The sequence below is a fragment of the Agelaius phoeniceus genome (genome assembly GCF_051311805.1).
Source record: "Agelaius phoeniceus isolate bAgePho1 chromosome W unlocalized genomic scaffold, bAgePho1.hap1 SUPER_W_unloc_1, whole genome shotgun sequence".
In the NCBI taxonomy this organism is placed as follows: domain Eukaryota; kingdom Metazoa; phylum Chordata; class Aves; order Passeriformes; family Icteridae; genus Agelaius; species Agelaius phoeniceus.
In genome coordinates, this window is record NW_027509866.1 from 6,870,613 (window position 1) to 6,894,752 (window position 24,140).

Consider the following 24,140-nt stretch of genomic DNA (forward strand, 5'->3'; position numbering starts at 1 on the left):
ATGGCCCCTTGGTTCCATGACACCCCAAACAGTCATATGGTCTCCAGGGTTCCATGAGGCCCCACGGTGTCACAATGGACCCTTGGTTTGATGAAGCCTCTCAGTGTCACAACGATCCCTAAACTCCATGGAGCCACACAGTGTCAGTGTGGTCCCCTTGGTTCCATGAGGCCCAGCAATGTCACAGTACTCTCCATGATTCCATGAGGCGCCACAGTGTCACAATGGTCCCTTGGTCTCACAGGGCCCCACAGTGTCACAATGGTCCCTTGTTTCCATGGGCCCTGTGCTGCTGCATTCCCCCCTCCCCTTCTCAGCACGCCCTGCCAGCTGAGAAATACTCCTTGGGGCTCGGCCTTGGCCAGCAGCCCCTGGGCTCAGCTCCTCTGCAGCTCATCACAAACACTGTCTGCTCCAGGCACTGCTGCTGCCCAACCAGCTCCTGCTTTCTGGAGGAGCAGCCCTGGGAACTGCTTTTGTTCCCTCAGTGGCACAACATCCCTGTTCTCACCCTGCCAAAGAAAGCTGTTGGTGCCAAGTGTGGCCAGGATGACTTAACCTTACCTACATTGCCTGTAGGTAAGGTTAAGTCACAAGGTCTAAGTGAAGTTAAACACTGCTAAGAGTTGTTGTTTTCTTAAGTTGTTATGTTTAATATAAGTTATAAGCTGAATTATATACTGTTAAATGTTTATCCTCTGTTAAATTGCAAAGTCATAGGTTATAAGTTAAATTAAATCCTGCTAAATGCTGTTTTTTGCTAAATTGTGAAACTGAAGGTATCAGTTTAGGTTAAGGTGTAAGTTAAGTCCTTTTAAGTTTGAGCTGCATTAAGCTTTTGGGCCATATTCCTTTTATCCTTCCCCTCACTGTCCTTTTGTCACACACACAAAGTGACAGTTCTGAGTTCATTTCTGGATTGAGTGCCTGGATTCTGTTTGGTTTTGTTGTTGCTTTGTTTCCTTGGTGTGCCTGAAGTGTCCAGTCAGGAGCAGCGTGACTCTTGCCAAGGAACTTTGTGCTGCTGTCCCTTAATATTAAATCTGATTTTTGCTGATCCCTTGCTGGGGATTTTTTCAGCGCTCTCAAGGCCTCGTTGGTACCAGGGTGAAGGAGCCCTGGCCCAGGCTCTGGCCCTGGGGGACACGGGACACTGCCGGGGGGTCCCTGTCCCCCTGTGCCACCCCCAGGGCCCCGGCCCCCCGTCCCCGTGTCAGGCTCTGGGGTCGATCCCGTGGAACATCCTCTGGGGGAGGCTGCGGCGCCGGGGGCGGGGGGACCCGGGGGGACAGGGGACCCCGCTGTGCACGAGCAGGGTTGGACTGCTCTGGGGGGAACTGTGAGGGGGCCGGGGCAGAGTGACCTCCCCAGTGACCTCACACAGCCCCTGTGACCTCGAACAGCCTCTGTGATGTCACACAGCCCCTGCTTTGTCACACAGCCCCTGTGATGTCACACAGCCACCTGTGATGTCACACAGCCAACTCTGGGATGTCACCCTGGAATGTCATGCAGCTGCACTTTGATGTAACAGAAGATTCTGTGATGTCAGAAAGTCACCCTGTGATTCCACAATCTGTACTGTGATGTCACAGCCTGCTTTATGATGTTACACAGCCACCCCATGATGTCACAACCCTCTCTCTGATGTCACAGAGCCACTCTCTATGAACGCAGGATCTGCTCTATGGCCTCACACCCTACTCTATGATGTCACAGACAGATGTGTGATGTCACAACCCCCTCAGTGATGTTACAAAACCCTCTCTGATGTCATACTGACACTCTTTAACGTCACAGCACACACTGTGACCTCACAGCCAGCTCTATGATGTCATACAGCCATGCCATGATCTCACAGCCTGCTCTGTGATGTCACAATGATCCCTTCTATGATGCTGTAGCTGCTAAATGACCATACACAAAGAACTCTGTGATGTCATAGCCCCATCTGTGACCTCACACAGCCCACTCTGTGCTGTCACACAGCCCCTTGCTGACATCACAGCTGCTCTGTGCCTCCATGACACAGGCACAGAGGAGCTGCTGTGACACAGCCCCCTCTGGGACATGCCACAGCCCCTGCCAGTGCTGAGCCCCTGGGAGCTCTGTCTCTGCCCTGCTGGTGTCCCTGGCAGTGGCCCAGCCCTGCTGGGCTGTGCACAGGAGCTGCTCCTGGCCAGAGCTGTCTCTCTGCAGCTCTGCTGCCCTTGCCAGGAGCTGCCTCTGGGCCAGGAGCCCGGCCCAGCTCAGCAGCACAGACACAGCACAAGGACTGTAATGACCCTCTGGGGCTTTGGTGCTCTTTGTGTCTGCCATGCCTAAAGTGCTGCCCAAGTTGGGTCTGTCAGGGCTGTCTTGCAGCTGCTGCCCATCCCTGTGCCCTGTGCAGCCCAGGCTGTCCTACGGTGTCCCTGCTCTGTGCCTCTGTCCCTGCAGGCTGTGGGCATCCCCCGGCTGCCCCACCTGGCTGGCCCCTTCCTTTGCTGACAGTTCTGCCTCTTGCCTGCCTCTGCCTGCCCACACAAAGCCTTGGGCTTGACACCAAAAGTGTTCATTCAATTTTTACTGTGCCTGTGAACTTTCGGCAGAGAAAAAAGGCATGCAGGGGCTGCTTTCCCAGGAAGGATGGCTGGAAGACAGGAAGACATCTGGCTCAAGAATGTAGTGGCAGAAAAAAGAAGGACTGAAACTGGGAACTTGGAGTGGGTTTTATGGTAATGAGTAAATTGTAATACACATTTAGTGACGCTGGTAGAATTACATGTCCACATAAGACTGGGGCTATCCCTCACTAGACCTCCAGCCTGAATAAATGATACCTCTTAAATAGGAAATTAGTGTTAAGGAGCCCTATTCTGATATTTCAGAGACTTGGTGACAGCAAGGCCTCACAGAACAAGGAGTCAGCTGTGAGACTGTGTAAACTCATGGAACAAAGGGTCCATTGTGACTCTGCAGAAACCCATGGAACCAAAATCCATTTTGGCACACTGGGGCTACATTGAACCAATTGTGATACACCACATGGTGATACTGCAGATCCAAGGACACCATTGTGACCCTGAGAAACCTCTTGGAACCAAGAGGCCATTCTGACTCATCAAGGCCTTGTGGAATCATGGGTCCATTGTGACACTGCAGAACCAAGGAGATGCTGTTGGCTGTGTGAAAGCTCATGGAACCAGAAATCCATTGTGACACAGCAAGGCCTTATGGAACCAAGGGTCCCTTGTTAAACTCTGTGGCCTCATGGGATCATGAGCCATTGTGACACAGCGTGGCCACATGGAGCCAAGGGGCCACTGTGACACTGTGGGTCCAAAGAGACCATTGGGACTGAGGAACCTCATGGAACCGAGAGTCCATTATTACACTGTGGGGCCAGTGGGACCAAGGGGACCGCAGTGACTTTGTGGGGCCTCATGGAACAATGGAGACTGTTCTGACACTTTGCGACCCACTGGAACCAAGGGGCCATAACAGCATGGCAGGGCCTCATGGATTCAAGTGGACTACAGTGAACCCTGGGGGTCTCCATGGGATGAAGGGACCAAGGAACCAAGGATACCATTGTGACACTCTGGGGCATCATGGAACCAAAGGTCCATTGTGACACAGCAGGGCCTTGTGGAGCCAAGGGGACCACAGTGACACTGCGGGGCTCCATGAAACCAATGGTCTGTTGTGACACTGCAAGGCCTTAGGGAATCATGGAGACCATGGTGACACCAAAGGCCTCATTGAAACAAGGGGCCATTGTGACACTATAAGGCCTCTTGGAAGCAAGGAATCATTGTGGTACCATGGAGCGTTGGCAGGCCAAGGGGCAGTTGTCACACTGTGTGGCACCAAGGAGTCCATTGTGACATTACAGGGCCCCATGGAACTAAGGATTCGTGGAACAGTGCTGGAACACATGGAAACAACGGTCCATTATGACACTGCAGGGCCTCATGACATCCTGGAGGCCATGATGACACTTTGAGGCCTCGTTGAATCAAGGGGCTCTGCAGGGCCTCATGGAACCAAGGAGCCCCTTCTGACACTGTGAGTCCCCATGGAACCAAGGTCCAGTGTGACACCATGGAACCAAGGAGACTGTTGTTGTCTGGTTTTGGCAGTACAAAAGCTCATGGAACCAAAAGTCCATTGTGACACTATGGGGCCTCATAGAACCAAGAAGACTGATATGACACTTCAGGACCCACTGGAACCAAGGGGCCATTGTGTCATCTCAGCGTCTCGTAGAACCAAGGCAACCACTGTGACACTGCAAGGTCTCATGGAAGCAAGGGGCCATTGTGACACTGTGGGTCCCCATGGAAGCAAGGGGCCAGTGTAACACATCCAGGCTTGGTGGAACCAAGGGGCCATTGTGATCCTGGGGAACCCAATAGAACCAAGGGGCCAGTTTGAGACTCTGCCATGTGATGGAACCAAGGGGCCATTGTGGCATTGCGCAGTCCCATGGAAACAAGGAAACCACTGTGACACTGCAAGGTCTCATGGAAGCAAGGGGCCATTGTGCCACTGTGGACCCAAGGAGACCATTGTTATATCATTGGGCCTCATGGAAACAAACATCTGTTGTGATCCTACAGGGCCTCATGGAACCAAGGGCTCATTGTCATGCTGGAGGGCCCCAAGGATCCAAGAACATGGAACAGGTCTGGCTGGCTGGGCCTGCTGGGGGCTGCCTGACTGGTCTAGCTGACCTTGGCACGTTGAAGGTCACTTCTCATCTGCCCCTGAAACCCTGGAGTTCCATGCTTCCCTTCCTGTCAGAAAGAACTGTCCTTCTCCTCCAGGGGTTCATGGCTGAAATTGGGATCCCTCCTCCAAATTTGATTATATCCAAGGATTATTGCCATATGAAACCTGCCAGGACAGACAACTCTGGCTGGCCTTGGCCTCTTGGGGGCCACCTCTCATCTGCCTTCAAAACACTGTGGGCCTGTGCTTTTCCTCCCATGGAAAAAAACATCTTTCAAGTCCAGGCATCCATGGCCAAAATTGGTAATCCACCTCCAAAATTCCTTAAATCCAAGGATAGCTTCCAGACAAAAGCTGCCAGGAGTGTTTAGGTTCCCTTGGTTTCCTGAGGGCCAGCTCTCATCTACCTTTGAAACTCTGGGGTTCCACACTTTCCTTGCTATGGAAAGGAACTGTCCTTCTCATCCAGATCCCTGTAGACAAAAGTGGGGTTTGGCCTCCCAAATTCTGTCTGTCCAAGGATTCTTCCCTGACAACAAGTCTGGCTGGCCTTGGCCTCCTTGGGGCCGCCTCTAATCAGCCCTTAAAACACTGGGGCTCTGCCTTTTCCTTCCTATGGAGAACTGTCATTCCAATCCAGGAACCCATGGCTGAAATGGAATTCCACCTCCTAACTTCCCCATATATCCAAAGGCTGCTTTCAGTCAAAAGCTGCAAGGACAGACAGGTCTGGCTTGCCTTGGCCTCTGGTGACTGCTTCTCATCTGCCTTCAAACCCTGGGGTTCTATGGTTTCCTTCCTATAGAAAAGAACTGTCCCTCTTGTCCAGGCACTCTTGGCCTCAGGCACTTGACCACTCTATAGGGACACAGGAGCTCTGTGCTCAGTGGGGTGGAGACTGAGGACAGAAGAGGAGAGCCCTGGGAGGGATTGAAGGGTGATTTCAGAGATGGTGGATCTTTTTGACATAGTAGAAAACAGCCAGAGAAAGAAAGAATTAATGCCAAGGCCAGCTGGGAAGGCCCAGACTGGACACCAGGAGAAAGGAATTTCCCTGCCAGGGCAGGGCTGTGGTGCAGCATGTCCCCCAGCAGGAGCCTGGAGCAGCCCAAGGCTTTGTGTGGGCAGGCAGGGGCAGGCAGGAGGCAGAGCTGTCAGCAAAGGAAGGGCCCAGCCAGGTGGGGCAGCCGGGGGATGCCCACAGCCTGCAGGGACAGAGGCGCAGGGCAGGGACACCGTAGGACAGCCTGGGCTGCACAGGGCACAGGGATGGGCAGCAGCTGCAAAGCCCTGACAGAGCCAACTTGGGCAGCACTTTGGCCATGGCTGCTGGGCCTGGGCCTGAGGCCATGAGGGGACAAGTGACCCTTGCAGGCCTGGGGCCTCATTGCCTCCTTGTCCCTGCTCAGCAGCCTGGCAGGGGCCGCCCCATGCTCCTGCCCTTGGCATTGCCCATCCCCACATCCCAGTGCCCATCCCGGGAAGAGCCCTGAGCAATGAGGGAGGGACAGGATCTGTCTGACCAGGGGCTGGGGCTCAGGCCTTGGCCCTTTGCATTCCTGAAACACATCCAGCTTTGCTCAGCACCAGAGACACCTTTGCCTTGTTTGTCTCCAGCTGTCATCACTGCCTCCAGTGTTCTGCTCTACCTGGAACTTGGGGACACTTTCCCAGTTGTCTCCCTCAGTGGGACCCATTAAAACTTCAAGAAACTTCAGAGTTTCAATTTAATTTTGAGTTTCTGGGAAGTTTTTTGAAGACTCTCTCAGGGACTGAGTCTGATGTAAACACCAAATCCCTGAGAGGCTCATTAAAGTCCTTGTGCTGTGTCTGTGCTGCTGAGCTTTAAAGGAACAGCTCTTCCCAGGGCCAGCTCCTCTCCCAGCCCAGCAGGGCTGAGGGCTCTGCCTGCAGGCACTGAGGGCACAGGAGCCAGGCAGAGACAGGCTGAAGGCAATCAGGATTGGGAAGACATTGAACTGAGACTCCACTTGGGGAAAGATCTTCACAGCCCTGTGCATGGTGAGTGTGTGGGTGCAGGGCAATGTCCCTTGTGCTCCTGGAGGGATCTCCTGAAGCCAGCACACCCCACAGCCTGGGGGATGTGTCAGGAGGACTCTCCCAGTTTGTGGCAGAGGAGGAGGAGGAGGAGGAGGATGTGCTGCAGAGCAGGGCACCCCTTCTTAGGGGATTTTTCATGAGCTCATTCAGGGCAGGAATTTCCTGCTTGGGTCTCTGCTTTCCTGAATCTGTGCTCCCACTTTTCCCTGGCTCAGCTGGGTGGTAATGGAAACTCAGCTGTGCAGGGCAGAGCAGGGGCTGAGGCTCTTAAACCATCACACTGAGGATTCCTGGGCACCTCAGCAAGTGCCTGCACCTGCCCAGCCTCCAGATCCATGCAGCATCGCCTTTCCATGGTGCCCAGTCTGGGGGAAGCTGCTCTTTAATCCCTGCAGGGCCGAGCAGCTGCAGGGCAGTGCTGGCCCAGGGGCTGGGCTGGGCTCTGGCAGCTCTGGCAGGGAAGGAGCCCGGGGCCACAGGAGCAGCTTGGGCTGGGACAGCTCCAGCAGCAGAGCTGTGGGCAGGGAGGGAGGGAGGCAGTGCTGAGGGCAGCCCTGCTGCAGGGCAGATGTGGCACCTGCCGGGCCTGCCCTGCAGGGCAGACACTGCCCTGAGCAGCACAGCTCTTGTGTCCCCTCCCAGCCAGCACAGCCCCCAGTGCGAGGGGGCTCAGGACCCTCAGTCCCTCGTGGGCCAGCAGAGCAGCCCCAGAGATGAAGGGGCCACTTCATCTTGGCCACATGGCCACACTCTCCGGCCATGTGCCCATTCCCTGCTTACCAGGGCCTGGGGGCCACTGTCCTGCCCTCCTGCTGCCTGGCAGGGGCTGAGCAGGGCTGGGCAGGGAGAGGCTTTTCCTCAGGCCCGGCTCTCTCTCTCCCCTTGCCTTGTCCAGGTGCTGCTGGCATTGCTGAGGGGCTCTCTGGAATAGCAGTTCCAGCTGCAGGGCCAGGCCCAGGCCTTGGGCTCCTCCTGTGCAGGCTGAGCAGAGCAATGGGGTGTCCCAGCTCCCTGTGCCTGGGGAGCTCTGGGCAGGGCAGCCTGGGAGGCTGGCAATGAGCCCACTCTCCTGACTCTGGGAAAGGCAGGAGCCACTTTGTGTGCCAGGGATCCCTCTGCTCTCTGCAGTGTCTCCTGGCTGTCCAGGGTAACATGGGAGTGGATTTCAGAAAGGTGCCAGTCCAGGGCAGCTGGAACAGGAGAGAGGGACAGAGCAGCTCCCCTCAGTCTGCACTAAGCCTCAGGCAACCCTCCTGCCTCACTGGACACTCTGTTCTTCCACAGTGCAGCAGAATCTCTCATTCTGCCTCCTGTCATCCCCATCCCTTCCCCCATGCAGCTACTCTGCCTTAGCTGAACATTTTTATCCAAGTCCCAATACCAGTACTGGCCCCTGCCCTCACTGTTCCCCTGCACTGACTGGGGGTCAGGGCTGACTCCCAGGTGTCCTGCAGATCAAGGTCCAGCTCCTGACACAACATTGGCCAGCAGCAATCAGGGCTCCAGCAACAGAGCTGAAGGAAGATCTCTGAGACATGGTCAGGGGAAGCTGTTCAGTGGCAGGAAAGACTCTATGAGAAAGGGCTTTGATAATTCTGAGAGAAATCTCCCTTCCATTGCCCTGTCTTTCCACCTTCTGCAGGTTGAAATGCCCAGTCACAGAAAATGTCCAACAGCAGCTCCATCAGGCACTTCCTGCTGCTGGCATTAGCAGACACGCGGCAGCTGCAGCTCCTGCACTTCTGCCTCTTGCTGGGCATCTCCCTGGCTGCCCTCCTGGGCAACGGCCTCATCATCAGTGCCGTAGCCTGCGGCCACCACCTGCACACGCCCATGTTCTTCTTCCTGCTCAACCTGGCCCTCGCTGACCTGGGCTCCATCTGCACCACTGTCCCCAAAGCCATGCACAATTCCCTCTGGGACACCAGCAACATCTCCTACACTGCATGTGCTGCTCAGCTCTTTCTATTTGTCTTTTTCTTTTCAACAGAGCTTGCCCTCCTGACCGTGATGTGCTACGACCGCTACGTGTCCATCTGCAAACCCCTGCACTATGGGACCCTCCTGGGCAGCAGAGCTTGTGCCCACATGGCAGCAGCTGCCTGGGCCAGTGGCTTTCTCTATTCACTGCTGCACACGGCCAATACATTTTCCCTGCCCCTGTGCCATGGCAATGCCCTGGGCCAGTTCTTCTGTGAAATCCCTCAGATCCTCAAGCTCTCCTGTGCCAAATCCTACTTCAGGGAACTTGGGCTTCTTGCTGCTAGTGTTGGTTTAGCTTTTGGCTGTTTTGTGTTCATTGTTTTCTCCTATGTGCAAATCTTCAGGGCTGTGCTGAGGATCCCCTCTGAGCAGGGACGGCACAAAGCCTTTTCCACCTGCCTCCCTCACCTGGCTGTGGTCTCCCTGTTCGTCAGCACTGCAGCCTTTGGCTACCTGAAGCCCCCCTTCCTGTCCTCCCCATCCCTGGATCTGTCCCTGTCAGTTCTGTACTCGGTGGTGCCTCCAGCCCTGAACCCCCTCATCTACAGCCTGAGGAACCAGGAGCTCAAGGAAGCCCTGAGAAAATTGATCGGACTGTATTTTCAGAAGCATTTCAGAACCATTTTCTGCTACAGAGCCTTCAGAATGTAACTCTTTACAATCTCAGCATTTTTTCCCCCTATTTGTCCATTTTTATTTGGTAACTTTTTTCTGCTGTTGTTGTGTTTTTTACAAAATACTGCAGTATTACTCTTAGCATTTCTACATGAATACCTACCTTTCTTTTGAACCACAAAGACTTACAAGAGGTCTGTTCCCTGCGCATTTAAATAAAAACCAGTGCTTGCCCTGACCTGTGTGTCCAGGATTCTTCTTGAGCCCTTCTCTGGCTCTGCAGGGGCAGTGCCTGTGAGCAGAGGCTGAGGGAACGGGCTCCCAGCACAGCAGCACAGCCAGGGACAATGGCCCTGCCTCTTTGCACATCTGCTCCCCCCAGCTCCACACTCCCCTTCCCAGCCCTGCTGTGGGTGCAAGGCCAGAGTGCTCTGGCAGCTTGGTCCCTGTCCTGCTGCGTGTCCCTGCTGTGACCTCAGGCAGGGACAGGCCATGGGCACTGCTGGGACACAGCTGGGCTCCAGCACAGCAGCTCCATCAGCAAAGGGCATCTCCTGAGGGCAGGGCAAGGAGGCTTTGCTCTCCTCCAGAGCTTCTGTCAGGAATGTGCTCCAGGAATGCCCTGGCACAGCAAAGCCCAGTGCCTGGGGCAGGGGGAGAGTGTGCAGGGGGGGCTCACAGCAGTGTCCTGGCACAGCCAGAGCTCCTGGCATGGACCTGAGGCAGCAGCAGAGCAGGGCCTGGCCTGTGTCTTTGTTCTGGGATAGCCTGGGAAGGTGCCCCAGGGCAATTGTCCCACAGCCCCTGCAGCCACCATTGCCAGCACTGGCCTCTCCCCACCTGCAGGAGGCTGATTGTCCCTGCACGGAGGGACACTAAGGGACCAGGCCAGCAGGCCATGTTTGCTCTGTGCTGAGGAGATCTCAGCAGTGCATGGTGTGTGTGTGGGGAGATGAACCCCAGTGAGCACAAACACCATCAGCAGCACCCGGGAGTGGCACAATTCCAGTGGCACAAACAGTGCCTTGAGGCCACTTCACTCTGAGAGTAACGTCCTCTGGGAAAACACCTGAATTCTTTGCTGGGTTGTGGTTAGGACTGCATAGAGAGAAATATCCCAGGCAGGGAGGCTCCAGGAAAAAATGCTCAGGGCAGCCATGGACTGCACAGAGAGACATTGGATACAGTGAGGGTCTGTGGGGAGAAATCACAGCTGCCTCCCTTCTGAACCACCCCAAGGACCTGGACAGGGCTGTTCTGTGTTCTGGGCACTGACCTGGAAGTGAGGGATGTGGAAAAGGCCTTTGGTGTCAGGGCTGTTGAGAAGGCTGGGCAGTGTCACTGTGGGACCTCTCTCAAACCCCTTGGAATGCCAGAGCCATCCGAGAGGGTCCTGGACCCTTGGGAAGGGCAGACATGGAACCAGTCTGCAAACAGGGCAGGGAAGGGGACTGGGAGAGTCACAGCCTGGTCAGGCTCAGCAGGGAAGAGGATGTGGCAAATCCTCCTGCAGCCATTCCAGGCACTGGCAGGACAGGGCAGGGACTGCAGAACCCATGTGGGAGGGAAAAGAAGGGGATGTTGTGTGCCCAGACTTCAGCCAGGCCTGGGACAGGGTCTGCTGTGGTCTCCTCAGAGCCAGACTGGAGAGAGCTGGGCTGAAGGAGTGGAACATGGGCTGGGTGGCAATTTGGATGTACAATGCAGATCAAATGTAATCCATGGTACAGAGTCCTCTTGGCAGCCATGCCCTGGTGACATCCCTCATGGACCAGCCCTTGACCACCACTGTGGAATATTTCTATTGTCTCTACAATGGCATGAAATGAACTTTCAATTCCTTTATGAATGCTGCCAAATTGCAGGGAGTCTGTGACTGAACTCATCTAGTTAATGTTGACTGCAAAACGTAATTGGGCAAGATGACTGAGTTGGGTAAATTTGTCTTGCCATCAGCTGCCAAGCAAGCCACAAGAAACATCAGAAAAAACTCATGCATCAGAAGAAAATCAGTTCAATAGGAAAAACCCTAACCTGACAAAAAAATCCCAAACCCAATAAAAAAAACTAAAGTAAGACCCATGCACAACAACACAAAAACCCCACAAACAAACCAACCACAAAAAGAAAAAGCCACAGAAGAAAAGCAAATCCACAGAAAATCTCCTATCAGCAGAAAATGTTTCACTACCCTGTGGCAGGAGAGGATTCTGTACGTGTAGGTGCTGTTTTGAAAGAAAAATATCTTTTAAAAGAAATTAATCCCCTACCCTCTTTGCCCCCCACTTCTCTCAGTTGATTGCTGATCATGGTGTGACATGGAATGGAACATCCCTTGGGTCAGTCCAGTCCAGATGTCCCATCCCTGTTCCCCAGGAACACTTGCCCACCCCAGGCCCATAGGTTGGGGGGGTTGCAGACGCCTCATGCGGGGCAAGCACTGAGACAAGAACAGGAGAACAGAACAACATTTACTCTTGTCAAGAACAGTACAGCACAACCTTGGAGAAACTGATTAAGGATGTGCCTCTGGCAATCAGAAGTCACACAAAATGCAAGCAGGATGCCAGCTCAGCTCTGCAAGGCTGACAAAACAGAAGTTATGCAAAACAATAATACTGCCCATACTCAAAAGGGGAGTTGAAGAACAGCCACCTAAAAAGAACACTGGATGTTGAAGACAAAACCCAAAAGAACCATAAAAGGATTTGTCATAAGTGGTGCAACCATGTCAAATAACCTCAAAGGAAGTGAGGATAGCTAATGGATACATAATCAGTGTGTGTGATAAAAACTCTGTACGTTTGATGCTCAGTGCACTCAAATGGAGGAAGGATGGCCCAAGTGCCCAGCATACTGTAATAAAGAATACCTGCTTTTAAATACGCAAAACCATGTCAGAAAGTTTCTATCCAGTGGATTTCAGTATCAGTGGTGTCCTTGGCTCCATTATGCCCCACAGTTTCACAATGGCCCCTTGGTTCCATGAGACCCTGCTGTAGAACAATGGACCCTTGGTTCCATTGGGTGCCGTACTGTCAAAATGGCCTCCTTGGTTCTGCACTGCCACAATACTCTCTTGGTTCCACGAGGCCTTGGTGTGTCACAACAGCCCCTTGGTTCCATGAACTGCCATAGTGTCACCCTGGTCTCTTGGATCTGCAGTGTCACAATGGACAATTGGTCACAAGCAGCCCTGCTGTGTCACCATGAATATTTGGTTCCACGGGGCCCCACAGTGTCACAATGGCCCCTTGGTTCCACAAGGTTCCACAGCATCCCCATGGTCTCCTTGGGTCCGCAGTATCTCCATGGAGCATTGGTTCCATGTCGCCCTGCTGTGTCACAATGGGTCCTTGGTTTCATGAAGCCCCACTGTATAACAACGGAATCTTGGTCCCGTGAGGTTCTTTACTGTCACAATGGTCTCCTTGGTTCTGGACTGTAGCAATGGACCCTTGGTTCCATGAGGTTCCATGATGTCACAATGGTCTCCTTGGTTCCACAAGGCCTTACTTTGTCACAATAGACCCATGGCTCCATGAGCTTCCATGGTGTCACCATGGTCTCCTCGGATCCTCATTGTCAGAATGGACAATTGGCTCCATGGGCCCTGCTGTGTCACAACAAACCCTCGGTGCCATGAGGTTCTGTGGTGTCACAATGGTCTGCCTGGTTCAACGAGGCCCTGGAGTGTCACAATGGCTGCTTGGTTCCGTGCGCTTCCATAGCATCAACAATGGTCTCCTTGTTTCTGCAGTGTCATAATGGACCCTGGTTCCATGAGGTCCCTAAATGTCACTGGTCTCCTGGGTTCCATGTGGCCCTGATGTGTCACCATGGCCCCTTGGTTCCATGAATTTCTGTACTGTTAGCAGGGAGTCCAGGGGGGAGTCCAGGTTTCTGTATCTCCAGAGGAAGGGGCTGATGGGGGCCATGGTGGCAGTACAAAGATGGGGGCCAGTGGGGGAATGGGGAGGGAGTGGCTGAGGGACACAGAACAAGGAGAAGGAGCCAATGGGGTCGAACAGTTTTTGAGGGAAGCTTCTTGTGTCTCCCTAACCCAGGGAAGCCTCTCAGGGTCTCCACAGCTGCAGAGTGTCACAATGGCCCCTTGGTTCTTTTGGGCTCCTCAGGATCACAGTGGCCCTTGGCTGCATGAGGCCCAGCTGTGTCACACTGGCCCCATGCTTCCACTGGGCCCCACAGCATCACAATTGTCCCCCCTTAGTTCCATGAGGCCCCTCAATGTCACAATGGACTTTTGGTTCCATCAGTCCCACACTGTTCCATGAATCCTTGGTTCCATGCGGCCCTGTAGTGTCACAATGGTCCCTTGGTTCCGTGGCACCACACAGTGCCACAATTGCCTTTGGCCCAACATGGCATCATAGTGTCACAATGGACTCCTTGGTTCCATGGGGACACAAAGTGCCACAATGGCCCTTTGGTTTCACAAGGCCTCAGAGTGTGAAAATGGCCTCCATGGTTTCATGCAGCCATGCTGTGTCACAATGGACCCTTGACGCCATGATGCCCCATAGTGTCACAGTGGTCTCCTTGATTCTACATTTTAAGAATGCCCCCTTAGTCCCATGGAGCCCCACAGTGTCACTACTCTGCCCTTAGTTCCATGAGGCTTTGTTGTACCACAATGCTCCTTTGGTTCCATGAGGCCCCATATATCATAATGGTCTCCATGGTTCCATGAGGCCTTGCTGTGTCACAATGGCCCCTTGGTTCCATGATGTCCTGTAGCAGAGCAATGGTCTCCTTGATTCCATGGTGTCAGAATGGTCCCTTTGTCCCATGGAGCCTCACAGTGTCACTGTGGTCCCCTTGATTCCACGAGGCCCTGCGGTGTCACAATGGCTCCTTGGTTCCAATGGGTTCCAAAGGGCCATAACGTTCTCCGTGGTTCCATGAGTCCCTGCAATATCCCAATAGACCCTTGGTTCCAAGGGCCCGCAGTGTCACAAGGCTGCCTTAGTTCCATGAGGCCCTACAGTGTCATGGTGGCCCCTTTGCTCCATGAGGCAAAGCAGAATCAGAATGGCCCCTTGGTTCCATGGAGCACCACGGTGTCACCATGATCCCACTGATTCCACAGGGCCCCGCAGTGTAACAATGGACCTTTGGTTCCATGAGGTTCCTCAGTGTCTCAGTGGCCCCTTGGCTCCATGTGGCCCTGCTGTGTCACAGTGGCAGGTGGTTCCATGAGGCCTCGCAGCGTCAAAATGGTCTCCTTGGTTCTGTGAAACCTTACAGAACCACAGTGAATCCTTGGTTCCAAGCAGCCTTGCTGTGCCACAATGGAATTTGATTCCATGAGCTTTCCCACTGTCAACAATGGTCTGAGTTCCACAATGTCACCATGGATCCTTTGTTCCATGAGGTTCCAAGTGTTACAGCTGGATCCTTGGTTCTGTCAGCCTCTGCTGTCACCAGATGGCCAAAATATCAGAATAAGACTCCTTAACACTAACTTGGTATTTGAAAGAGCATCATTTATTCAGGCCTGAGGTCCAGTGAGTGGACACATGATTCTACCAGTGTATAGCTTATATACAGTCACTATGTGTATATTGAAATTTACCCATTTCCATAAAACCCAACACAAGTTCCCAGATTCCGCTCTTGCTTTTTCTATCATTGCATTCTTGAGTCAGATGTCTTCATCTTCTCTTCCAACCATTCCTGCTGGGAAAGCAGCCCCTGAATACCTTGTTTCTCTGTGAAAGATCACAGGCACAGGAAAAATTGAATGAACCCGTTTGGTATAAGCCCCAGGCTTTGTGTGGGCAGGCAGAGGCAGGCAGGAGGCAGAACTGTCAGCAAAGGAAGGGCCCAGCCAGGTGGGGCAGCCGGGGGATGCCCACAGCCTGCAGGGACAGAGGCGCAGGGCAGGGACACCGTAGGACAGCCTGGGCTGCACAGGGCACAGGGATGGGCAGCAGCTGCAAGACAGCCCTGACAGAGCCAGCTTGGGCAGCACTTTGGCCATGGCTGCTGGGCCTGGGCCTGAGGCCATGAGGGGACAAGTGACCCTTGCAGGCCTGGGGCCTCATTGCCTCCTTGTCCCTGCTCAGCAGCCTGGCAGGGGCCACCCCATGCTCCTGCCCTTGGCATTGCCCATCCCCACATCCCAGTGCCCATCCCGGGAAGAGCCCTGAGCACTGAGGGAGGGACAGGATCTGCCTGGCCAGGGGCTGGGGCTCAGGCCTTGGCCCTTGGCATTCCTGAAACACACCCAGGTTTACTCAGCTCCAGAGACACCTTTGCCTTGCTTGTCCCCACCTGTCATCACTGCCTGCACTGTTTTGCTCTACCTGGAACCTGGGGACACTTTCTCATTTGTGTCCCTGACAAGGATCTCATCAAATTCCAAGAAACTTCAGTGTTTCAATATAACTGAGTTCTTGAGGTTTTTGTGACATCACTGAGGGGCGGTGACACCACAGAGCTGGCTGTGACATCCCTGAGTAGGATATGAGGCCATAGAGCAGACTCTGCCATCATAGAGGGTGGCTCTGTGGCATCAGAGAGTGGGTTGTGACATCACCGGGTGGTTGTGTAGCAACATAGAGCAGGCTGTGACATCACAGAACAGATTCTGGCATCACAGAGTGACTTTGTGACATCAGTCTTCTGGAACATCACAGCAGAGCTGTATGACATCACAAGGTGACAGAGAGTTGGCTCTGTAACATCACAGGGGCAGTGTGACATCCGAGGGGGCACAGTGGTACATCACAGGGGGCTGCGTGACATCACAGGGGACTGTGTGACATCACAGAGATGGCTGTGTGACATCCCAGGGACTGTGTGACATCACTGGGGAGGTCACTCTGCCCCGGCCCCCTCACAGTTCCCCCCAGAGCAGTCCAACCCTGCTCGTGCACAGCGGGGTCCCCTGTCCCCCCGGGTCCCCCCGCCCCCGGCGCCGCAGCCTCCCCCAGAGGATGTTCCACGGGATCGACCCCAGAGCCTGACACGGGGACGGGGGGCCGGGGCCCTGGGGGTGGCACAGGGGGACAGGGACCCCCCGGCAGCAGCGTCCCCGTGTCCCCCAGGGCCAGAGCCTGGGCCAGGGCTCCTTTACCCTGGTACCAACAAGGCCTTGAGAGCGCTGAAAAAATCCCCAGCAAGGGATCAGCAAAAATCAGATTTAATATTAAGGGACAGCAGCACAAAGTTCCTTGGCAAGAGTCACTCTGCTCCTGACTGGACACTTCAGGCACAGCAGGGAAACAAAGCAACGACAAAAACAAACAAAATCCATGCAATCAAACCAGAAATTAACCCAGAACTGTCCCTGTGTGTGTGACAAGGAACAGTGAGGGCAAGGATAAAATGAATAAAGAGATAAAAGCTTAGCAGAGCTCAAACGTAACAGGACTTAACTTACATCTTAACCTTAACTGATACCTTCAACTTCGCAATTATGTACAAGAACAGCACTTAACAGTACTTAACCTAACTTATAACCTATAACTTAATGATTCAATAGTGGAATAACACATACCAATATTCAACTTAGCTAATAACTTATATTAAACTTAAGAACTTAGCAAAAGAACAACTCTTAGCAGCATTGAACTTTGCTTAGACCACATGACCCAACCTCACTTCCAGGCCTGAGTGTCTCAGCTGTCCAAGGCACTCAAACCCCTCAGAGAGCAGCATTTCTGCCACATTTCCCCAGGACAGGCACTCCTGTGTGCATACAGACACAAAGAGTCAGTGCAAGGCATCTGTGAGAAATTCCCCTGAGGGCAGGAAATGCTCCCTGTGGATCCTTTGGCATCTCCCCAGTGGGGGAAGGGTTGAGCCTGGAGGAGTGGGGGGATTGGCCCAGGCTCCGTCGTTGATGGGGATCCCCGAGTGCAGCAAACAGGAGAGTTCCCGGCTGGGAGAGGCCCCACTCAGAAGGAGTCGCTGGCCCAGGAGAGCTCCAAGGGCTCCTTTTGGAGCGCTGTTTGCAGCGCCCCAAGAGAGGGGCTTCAGTCCCAGCAATGGTTCATCCTGGCCGCACTTGGCACCAACAGCTTTCTTTGGCAGGGTGAGAACAGGGATGTTGTGCCACTGAGGGAACAAAACCAGTTCCCAGGGCTGCTCCTCCAGAAAGCAGGAACTGGTTGGGCAGCAGCAGTGCCTGGAGCAGACAGTGTTTGTGATGAGCTGCAGAGGAGCTGAGCCCAGGGGCTGTTGGCCAAGGCCAAGCCCCAAGGAGCATTTCTCAGCTGGCAGGGCGGCCTGAGAAGAGGAGGGGGGAATGCAGCAGCACAGGGCCCATGGAACCAACGGAGCATTGTGACACTGTGGGGCCCTGTGAGACCAAGGGACCATTGTGATACTGTGGGGCCCTGTGAGACCAAGGGACCATTGTGACACTGTGGGGCCTCATGGAATCATGGAGAGCACTGTGACATTGCTGGGCCTCATGGAACCAAGGGGACTGTACTGATGCTCTGTGGCTCCATTGAATTTAGGGATCATTGTGACACTGAGAGGCCCCATCAACCAAGGGTCCATTGTAACACCACGGGGCCTCATGGAACTGTGGAGACCATTGTGACACTTTGAGGTGTCATGGGACCAAGGGGCCATTGTGACACTGCAAGACGCCATGGAGCCAAAGGTCCATTGTGAAATTGCAAGGCCTCATGGAATCATGGAGACACCATTAAGACACTTCATGGCCTCATGGAACCACGGGGCCATTGTGACACTGTGGGGCACCATGGAACCAAGGAGACCATTGTGACACTATGAGGCCCCATGAAATAAGCAAAGCATTGTGACACTCTGAGGCCTCATGGAACCAAGAGGCCTTTTTGTACTATGGGGCACCATGGAATCATGGAGACCATTGTGACACTGGGGGGACCCATGGGATCATGGAGACCATTGTGATGCTATGAGGGCCCATGGAATAAGCAAAGCATTGTGACACTCTGAGGCCTCATGGAACCAGTGAGACCATGGTGACTCTGGGGGTGCCCACAGATCCAAGAGGACCATTGTGATACTGTGGGGCCTCATGAAACCAAAGTGACTTTGTGGCACTGCAGGGCTGCATGGAACCAAAGCTCCAGGGTGACACAGAGGGGCCTCCTGTCATCAATGGTCCATTGTGACACTGTGGAGCCAAAGGAGACCATTGTGACACTGCAAACCCCCAGGGTCCAAAGGTCCATTGTGACCCTGACAGCCCCAGGGTCCAAAGGTCCATTGTGACATTGCAGGGTCATGGAACAGAGGAGTCCCGTGACACTGTGGGGGATGGGGAACCATGGAAACCATTGTGACACTGCAGGGGCTCACGGAATCATTGGGACCATTGTGAAACTGCGGGGCATTCTGGAACCTTGGGGCCACTGTGACATTGTGGGACCCCATCAAACCAAGGGTCCATTGTGATACTGCAGGACTTTGCCATTGTGACACTGCTGGACCCCATAGAAACAAATCACCATTATGGCATTATGGGGCCCACAAAACCAAGGGAGCACAGAACAGGTGTGGCTGCTTTGGCCTCCCATGGGCTGCCTGACTGGTCCAGCTGACCCTGGCATGTTGAGGGTCTCTTCTCATCTGCTGCTGAAACACTGGGGCTCTGTGCTTTCCTTCCTATGGAAAAGAACTGTCCCTCTTCTCCAGGCACCCTGGCCAGATTTGAGATTTTACTTCCAAATTTCCGTCTATCCAGGGATTATTCCAATAGGAATATTGTCAGGACAGGTCTGGCTGGCAACAGTTTCACAATGGTCACCTCTCATCTGTCCCCAAAACACTGGGGAAGGCTCCGTGCTTTCCTTCCTATGGGAAAGAACAGTCCTGCTTCTCCAGGTGCCCATGGCTGAGACTGGGTTTCCACCTTAAAAATTCCCTTATTTGAAAGACTGCTCCCAGACAAAATCTGCAATTCTTGAGAAGTCTGCCTGGCTGTGGCCTACTTAGGCTCTCACCTGCCTTCCAAACACTGGGGCTCTGTGCTTTCCTTCCTATGGAAAACAACTGTCCTTCTCGGTCAGGTGCCCATGGCCAGAATTGGGATTTCCACCTCCAACATTGCCTTACTGTGAGAGACTGGAGAAGACTGTTGGCTCAAAACATTTTGTGTGTGGGGGAGGAAGGGGCAGGTCCAGCCCTGCCCTGTCCTGGAACCCCAACCCCCCCAGACCCCCAGAGCCTCTATCCCAGCCCAACAGTGGCTGCCAGTCCCTGGCACAGCACAGGCAATGCTCCACAGCCACCTCTGCAGCCCCAGCCCAGCTCCTGAGGGACCAAATGAGCCCAAGCCCCACCTGGGGGAAGGGCCCAGGGAGACCAAGGGGTATTGAAGGCTGACCACAAAGCAAGCACACATCTTGACCCTGCATCCTCTTGGAATTTCCATCCCAACACCACTGGAATCCAGGAGTTGGTAGCTGTGTGTACTTCTCTGTATCTTTTTTATCTTTCTCTCTTTCTGTGTCTTCATCTTCTAATTCCCTCTTCTTGCAAATTTTGATTCAATTTAAAAAGAACAGTCTTAGAATTGGCGAAGCTGAATAGGCCAAGTCAATGCTTTGAAAAGTGGTTTTTGTTGAATGAATGTCATATTAAACGTTTTTTCCAAAGTTTCTCAAATTTTTTAAAGCTCCCAGTGAAGGCTGTTTGGTTGTTTTGGGCAAGTGAGAATCTCTTGTTGTTATTTCTCCAGCACATAAAACTCAGAGGACACAATTGTAATTCACTTTAAATGTCTCTTTGACAGAATTGTTTCGGGGATGGGGGTCAGGGCTTGTGTGTGCTGCTTGGCCCAGCCCAGGCAGGGCTTTCCCAGCCACATTCCACACTCCATTGCCCAGCTGGAGCCGCTGGTGCCTCTGAGTTGTGCTGCCCCAGCCCCAGGGACGCTCTCCTTGTCTGCCCATTCCCCCACGGTCTCTGGGCAGGGATGGCCTCACTGGGGGCTGCTGACATCCTCAGCAACTTGGAGGCTGCTGCTGAATTTCACTGCTCCAGAGGCTTGTTCAGCCTTCAGCTCTTCAGTGCAGGAATTCAGTGTCCCAGGGCTCATGAACACTCAGAACACCTGAACAAGCCAACGCTCTGGGAATCATTTGATTTTAATTTTCAAATCCTTTGTGGTTAAGTAGATCTCAGTAGTGTATAGAAACTGAATACATGATATTTAAAAAGACAGCGAGAAAAGATTTTTTAGTTCCTGTTTAGTTTTCTTTCCTGTTAATTCATTGATATGTGCAATCTCCAATTGACACTGAATCCAAGTACCTCCTCATGCCGTTTGAATAGATATGAAAATCAAGACCCTTCATGGCTGACAATCAATCAGACTCTGTCCCTACCCCCAGTCCACCATTTCCCCCATCCAAGCCCTGGCACTCAGAGCAGCCTTGTGCAAATCTCAGCTCCCTCCAGCCCAGGCTGCACCTGCAGCTTTCAGCTCCTTGGCTCCAACTCCCACCTGCTTTCCTTGCAGAAGGAGCTGCCCGAGACACAGAGGGATGTTCATTTCTTGTCAGCCAACAAAGCCAAGGGAAGGCACAGCTCCATCAAATGCCAAAGTCATTCCTCTGCTGGATATTAACTCCACTTTGCACAGCAGACAGTCTCAGAGCAATGGAAAACACCTTCTGTGCCCAGCACAGATCCCAAGGTCCCCCCAAACCCTCCCTGCCCTGATTCTGCCCAGATTTGCTCTTTGCACACACGAGTCACAGGCTGAAGTCAGGAGCTCCCTCCATGCCCAGAGGGAGGAAAAGAGAGAAAGGGGAGGAAGAGCTCTCCTGTGCAGAGCCAAGGTCCAAGTGCAGCCCCTGCAGTGGGAACCACAACTCATCAGGTTTGTTTCCCTTGGGCTCAGGGCCTGGTGACACTCAGAGGCACAGAAAGGTTTCTTGCCAACAAACACAGGCTGAACATTTGAACAGTTTAATAACCATCTCAGCTCTTCCCTCAGCTCTCTGGGATGTCCCAGCAGCATCTGACATGTCCACCATCCCCAAGGGATTTCTGTACTGGAACAGTTTTAGATAAAGAAAAAAGAAAAGGTAATTCTGTGATGGATGTAAAGACAATTAGGATGTTGACTAAGGTGATATTTATTTCAATATCAGAAAGACTGGCAAACTCCCTGAAGCTCAAAGCAGGAACCCAGTCAGTTGAGAGGCACTTAAATGACCAGAGAGCATCTGGAGGAAGAAATCTGGAAGCAATGGGAAGGACAAAGATCCAGTGTGTCTAGTGAAGAGATATACACAGAGATGGCCATTTAAACAGGAGAGCTGCTAACACCTAAAGGAAAAGGGAGATGATTTAATAAACAGATTATTTGATAATCAAGGAAAGGGGAAGATCAGTATTTCTTCTCCTGCCATCAGTACACTTCCAGGAAATTGCTCTTCCTGGTGGGAAAATTTTACCATGTCTTAAGAGTACTCAAATGACCCAGATTATGAAAATGTCCTTGCATATTATGAAATTTACAAATATTAACACCTGTGCCCCTCTCCAGGAAGACATCAGCTGTGTGCCCATTACAGGCAGTGCCACTTGTGCCCTGAGGTGCCCAGCTGGGATTGGATCTCTCCCAGAGCACCTGAGGGAAGAGCAGAGCACCTTGAAAGCTGCAGGTCCCTGACAGCCCCGCAGGGCTCCTGTCCCATCAACATCTGCTCTGCTCCAGTCTGAAACAGGGCCCAGCATGGTGCTGGGATCATCAGAGAGCTGAGGTGTGTGCTGGAATTCAATGGCCTCCCCATCCTGCAGCAGCCCTGCATTTCCCTGCTGCAGCCTTGGTCTCCAGCCCAGCCATGGAGGCTCTTTGGGCTCTGGAGTGTTGCTGCAGCCGCCAAGGGCAGCTGAGCTCTGCCTTTGGCACAGTCAGGCCTGGCCAGCGCAGGCCATGCTCAGCAATTGCTTGTGTGTGCCTGGCCTTGCTGTCAGCCCCGTGAGCGGCTGCGTGGCCCCTTTGTGGCCCTGTGCTGGCCCAGCCATGGTGGCCCAGCCCCTGTGCAGGCCCAGCCCAGGCCAGGAGCATTGCGGCTGGGAACGGCCCCTGTGCCGTGGTGCCCACAGCAGCCTTGGGGCTCTGTGCCCCATGGCCTCCCTGCTGGGCAGCCTCTGCCAGCTCCTGCAGAGCCCCTGGCACCTGTGGGGCTGCACAGACAGCCCTGCCCCGGGCTCTGCCGGCCTCTGGGCCAGCAGAGAGGCAGCCAGGGCTGGCCATGGCCGGGAACAGGCCCTGAGCCCCGCAGGAGGATGGAGCTGGGCCACAGCCAAACTCAGCCCAGGCCAAAGCTGGGCTCAGCAGCCAGGGCTGCCAAGGGCTGGGCACAGAGGCTGGCACTGACAAATGTCCTGGGCCCCCTCCCTGCTCTGTCCATGCCACCAAGGGCACAGAGCAGCCTCCTCTCTGGGCCACTTGCCTGTTTGCAATGCCTTGCACAGGTGCTGGCCCTGCCCCACAAGACCTGGCCTGAGTCCTGCCCCTGCACGCTCAGCCAGGCTGAGATGGACACTGATGGTTTCTGGGCCAGGCTCTCGGAGCCCAGCCCAGCTCCCTGCAAGCTCTGCCAGCTGCCCTGAGCTCTGGGCAGCACCAAGGGCCTCTCTGAGCCCAGCCCAGCTGGCTCTGGCCCCACAGCTCTGCTCAGGCCAGGCTGCTCTGGGCACTGGCCCCACGGCCTCAGCCCCTGCCAAGGGCACAGCAGCAGCTGCAGCTGCCACAGGACTCAGCCCCAGCCATGGGGGAAGGTGCTTGGCCAAGGCCAAAGGAGGCTCCCTGGCTGCCCTGCTCCCCTGGGGCTGAGGTGCTGAGAGCTCTGCAGCCCCTGCTGCCATCCCATCTGCCCAGGGCAGCACCAGAGCCCCGGCCTTGGGGCCCTCAAGAGCTGCTCCTGCTCCAGGCCCAGGGCCCATGCCAAAGCTGGGGCAGCCACAAAGCTGTGCCCATTTCTGTTCATTCTGCCCATTTCTGCTCTCATGGGCATGGATCCTCAGCCACTTGGTGTTTGCTGATGAATTTTAATACTCCAGACCCTCTTCTTTCTGGAGGTCTTCAGTTCACAAATTCAGTGAGAAAGTCTCCTAAACATTTGCTCAAAATGCCCAAACAAGAAAAGACCCTGGGAATAATTCAAATTTTCAGTTCTTCTCTGGTATTTAGACTGATTTGAGAACTCTATTCAAAGTGAATGTACTATATCGAAAACAATGCAAGAGAATGGTTTGTCCTGTTTCCTTTTCCTATTTATAGATGGATATCAGCTATCGTCAGTTGATATTGATTCTCAGCAGCTTCTAATAGAGTTTGAATAGATATGAAGAAGAAGACCCTTCCTGGCTGACAATCAATAACACTTTGTCCCCATCCCCTCCCCACCATTTCCCTCGTCCAAACCCTGGCACTTCTATGGATCAGGAATGGTGTGGCCAGCAGGAGCAGGGAAGTGATTCTTCCCCTGTGCTGGGCACTGGTTGGGCAGCACCGCAAGTGCTGTGTCCAGTTCTGGGCCCCCTGGGGTGGGCAATAGGAAGAAATTCATATCAGGAAGAGTAAAGAAATTAAAGGTGAAGCCAAGGAAATGCTCAGGGCAGTTTGGGGCTGGCTGCCAGGCAGCCCTGGCTCTGAGCAACAGCATCTGCAATGGCACAGGAAACTCCCAGCTGATGGGAACAAACTTTCTGGCTGAGTGCAGAGGCCAGGACAAAGCTGAGTGGTTTCCCTGGTGTCCCCCAGGCCTTGCTGGCCC

The 24,140-nt window shown here is 53.7% G+C and overlaps 1 protein-coding gene across 1 annotated transcript in view; it reads right to left on the reverse strand.

Annotated features, from left to right (window-relative positions):
• LOC143692471 (uncharacterized) overlaps positions 1-24,140 on the reverse strand; it is a 314,059-nt gene that overhangs the window by 135,171 nt on the left and 154,748 nt on the right. The gene's annotated exons all lie outside the window — the stretch shown is intronic.